General features: G+C 39.9%; 1 non-coding gene across 1 annotated transcript; it reads right to left on the bottom strand.

Annotated features, from left to right (window-relative positions):
• Positions 1-1,623: 1,623 nt before the first annotated feature.
• On the bottom strand, positions 1,624-1,810 carry LOC148365918 (U2 spliceosomal RNA). Its single transcript, XR_015850597.1, has one exon. It is a non-coding gene; the product is annotated as a U2 spliceosomal RNA (small nuclear RNA).
• Between the last annotated feature and the right edge of the window lie 1,896 nt (positions 1,811-3,706).

Here is a 3,706-nt window from a genome sequence, read left to right as displayed (position 1 = left end):
TCTAGCTACCGACCTTACTGTGCGGAGTTTGTATGTTCTCCCCCCGTGCTTGCGTGGGTTTCCTCCGGGCACTCCGGTTTCCTCCCACATTCCAAAGACATGCATGTCAGGTTAATTGGCCGGCCCAAATTGTCCCTAGGTGTGAATGAGCGAGCGAGTTGTCTGTCCCTGTGTGCCCTGAGAGTGGCCGGCAACCAGTTCAGGGTGTCCCCTGCCCACTGCCCGATGATTGCTGGGATGGGCTCCAGCACCCCCGCGACCCTACTGAGGATAAGCGTTGCAGCTAATGGGATGAGATGAGAAGTTACTTGGCAAAGGCAGTAAATGTCATTAGAATGAAATTAAACGAGGGCAAATAGTTGAGTACACTCATTTGTTTTTTCACGGTGGTTACGTTCCAAAACAATTCCGCGAGAATCAAAACCTGCGAAGTAGAAACATTTTATTCATTGCATATCAGTAATATTTAATATATCCAACTGTAACAAAATAACCACTACAGATCTAAAAACAGGGTTGGGTAGGGTTACTTTAACTTGATTACTTTGAATTACTTTTGGATTACTCCAATACCAATATGCTAATAAAAGACAAAAGAAACTAAATATGACTAAAATTACTAAATTGTGTGCAGGCTTGGGGAGTAACGGAACACATGGAACGGCAAAAATGATGTTGGCAAGCTGTTTGGATTCATTTTCATTTTATGTTAGTTTTGCCAGAGATCAAAGAGATCAAAGCCAGGAGAGAAAGCTTAACACGTGTTGTGAGTCATAATTTTATTCATATTTAGTTTCTTTTGTCTTTTATTAGCATATTTGGTATTGGCGTAATCCAAAAGTAGTTGAAAGTAATCAAGTTAAAGTAACACTACCCAACCCTGTCTAAAAATAAAAAAGCAGAACACAGAATTGCAGTGCAATGTAATGTCTTTATTGTCATTATACATTAGTACAATGAAATTGGAAGGCTTCACTTTTTAGGATAAGAAAGTGATGTAAAGAGTGACCAGCTAGCTGCACGCTTGTATATAGGATTCTCCTGATGACCCAATACTCTGTTAAAATGCAACCGCCACAAATGTAGCGGTTTCCCACGAGTTGTAGCTCCAGGCCGTCCGATTCATGGGTAATGGATCTGGTGTTCATGAGATACAGACTTGGCAGAGGTGGCTTGTAAAAGTTTTAAAGTAGCCTAGCCGCAGGACCCCACCATTGCTTTCTCTCCCGACACCGCCTCAGTCTCTTCCCGAACTCGATAAGAATCCACAGAGCACCCAGTGGTGATCAGCATTACTTTGAGCTCTCCTGACTTTCTTCAGAGTCTGGTTTAATTGATGACTGGCTTTTAGATATAATGAGCTGTTAAAATACTAGCTGTCGCCACTCAAGCAGTAAGTCGTTAGATCAAAATCAAAACAGGAGGGGGTTTTAAGGGTTATTGTTCTATCTTCGTTATTCATTATAGGGGTTTTTAAGGGTTATTGTTCTATCTTCGTTATTCATTATCCATTATCCGTTATCGGTCAGTTAATAATACGCTACAAAGCCTAGGAGCCGGGACACTTACTCTCAGCCAAAAGGCCAAGCTAAGGTCCTAGCCCTAAAGCCTTGCTGCGATCATTGCGAATGCACCGTTCCCGGAGGTACTGCAATACCGGGCCGATGCGTGGAGTGGACAGAGCAAGCTCTTATTCCATCTCCGGATTGCAAAAATCAAAGATCATGGCTAAGTCAAAAACTATAGAAATGATCCCTAAGAGTATACCAGAAGCAATGACTTGATCTTAGCCAAAAGGCCGAGCATAGACCGATACATTTGGGTTCTCATAGCTAAAATTCTTGTAGTAACAAATGGTGGAATTTTGTGCCAAATACTCCCCATGGTTAAAAAAATAAATCGATTTACAACATAATCTAAAGTGAAGAACACTCTCCAGGAAGTTGGTATATCTGTCTCTAAGTCTACAATAAAGAGAAGACTTAAAGGTAAATGGAGATGGTTCACTACTACAGTACTCCTGTGGACCTGACATTTAAAAAAATGCTCCACCCAGAATAATTGTGAGTCTGAACAATAGCATTCGATTGCGATGTTAATATGAAAAAAGTCAACAATAAAAAAATGTGAGGGTAATTTTACAACCCTGAGTTTTGCAGGGCCTGCATGTTGTAAGAAGTAGGGCTGCAAAAACAGGGTTTCTTTGGATCCTTGAAAAGTCTTTAAAGGCATTTAAATAAATATTCTAAAAATAAGGCCTTAAGTGGCATCAAATTGTCTTAAATCAAATGTTCTATAGTCTGACAAAAAGGAAACACAAAGTTATATTTATCAATTGTCCATATCCAGGGAGTACACTTTTCCAAGCATGTGTTTTTTTGCTTCTACATTTAAAATTGATCTTGAATAAAGCAGTGTTGTGTTTTTCAAAAAAGACTTACATTGGACCAATAAGTCATTTTTCATGCATCATGATAAAAAATACTTCATGAATGAAGCAAGAGTTCTTTGGAATTAGTTGTCTGTTAATTTTGACTAAGGATTCATGAAGTACTGTAAATGTCATTTTTATCTATTGTTTTTGTTTTGTTTCTATTTTTTTTTTTAAGCTTGGTCTGAAATTCAATTTCAAAAGACATTAGAAAAGTCTTGATTTAAACTTGCCTTAAGCTATAGGAACCCTGCAATAACGACTATGTAGGTAGTCAACTAGTCACCTACTGTTAAAAAAGTCAAATAATCGGATAAATTGTCAGGACCAGAATGAAAACAGGACCTGATTGCGTAGGGTTTACGACAAGTTTTAGTGAAGGAAAGAAGAAGGGCTGCGCCCAAGATCCGGTGTTCGCTGGATGCGGGAGGCAAGTCGATATCGTACTCAGATTGTGATCCGAACATGGAAGTGGATCTTCCGTAGCAAGCAATGGCGGTGTCAGGGACGGAAAAACTAGCCAGGACTGGGAGAGGAAGGCGTGGTCTGGGTCGGAAACAAGTCGTAAGCCAAAACGGGAGAGTACACGTAGTCGGGGACAAAAAGGGTTGTACGCTGGGACAGGAGAGCAGACGTGGTCAGGATCAAAACAGGTAGTAGCCAGAGACAGACGGCAGCAAAAAACGGGACAAGTGGGAGGGAATCAGGGTCGAAAAAGGCTTGCCTAGTATACACTGAGGTTTGCAGACGGACTGACAACAGGGGATTGACAGGACTGGGTTCAAATAATGACAGGGAGCCAATCAGATCCCGCGGCGGTTGGCCCCAAATGAGCAAGCACAGGTGAGTCCCATCAGTAATCATGACATAAATATTTGTTTCTTAAATTTAGCATGACACTGATTTAATGATATCAAAACAGATAATAAACACAAGAAAAATACATATTATATTGAACACACTGCATATTTGTACAAAAAATAAAAATGCACTCAAACCAATGATGTGCACTGATTAAACACAAATCCATAAATGAACCTCTGTTCATTTGTTTAGGAACAGACAAATAAATTATCAATTAAGATTAATGAAATATTTTTTTATCCCTGTAAACTAAGAACCGGCACATTAGTAGCAGTCGAACAGTAAAGTGAATGCTCCCAAACTTAACATGTTTTAGTCCGCTTACTTGAAGTTGAGCTGTCACTTCCTTATGTTTCAGTTAACACTTGTGACAAATGCGCTATTGCGCATAAGCGACTTTTAGCAGTGACG

Source organism: Urocampus carinirostris, chromosome 5 (genome assembly GCF_059441175.1).
Source record: "Urocampus carinirostris isolate Australia breed hairy pipefish chromosome 5, RoL_Ucar_1.0, whole genome shotgun sequence".
NCBI lineage: Eukaryota > Metazoa > Chordata > Actinopteri > Syngnathiformes > Syngnathidae > Urocampus > Urocampus carinirostris.
This window is presented reverse-complemented; position numbering and strand designations above follow the sequence as displayed.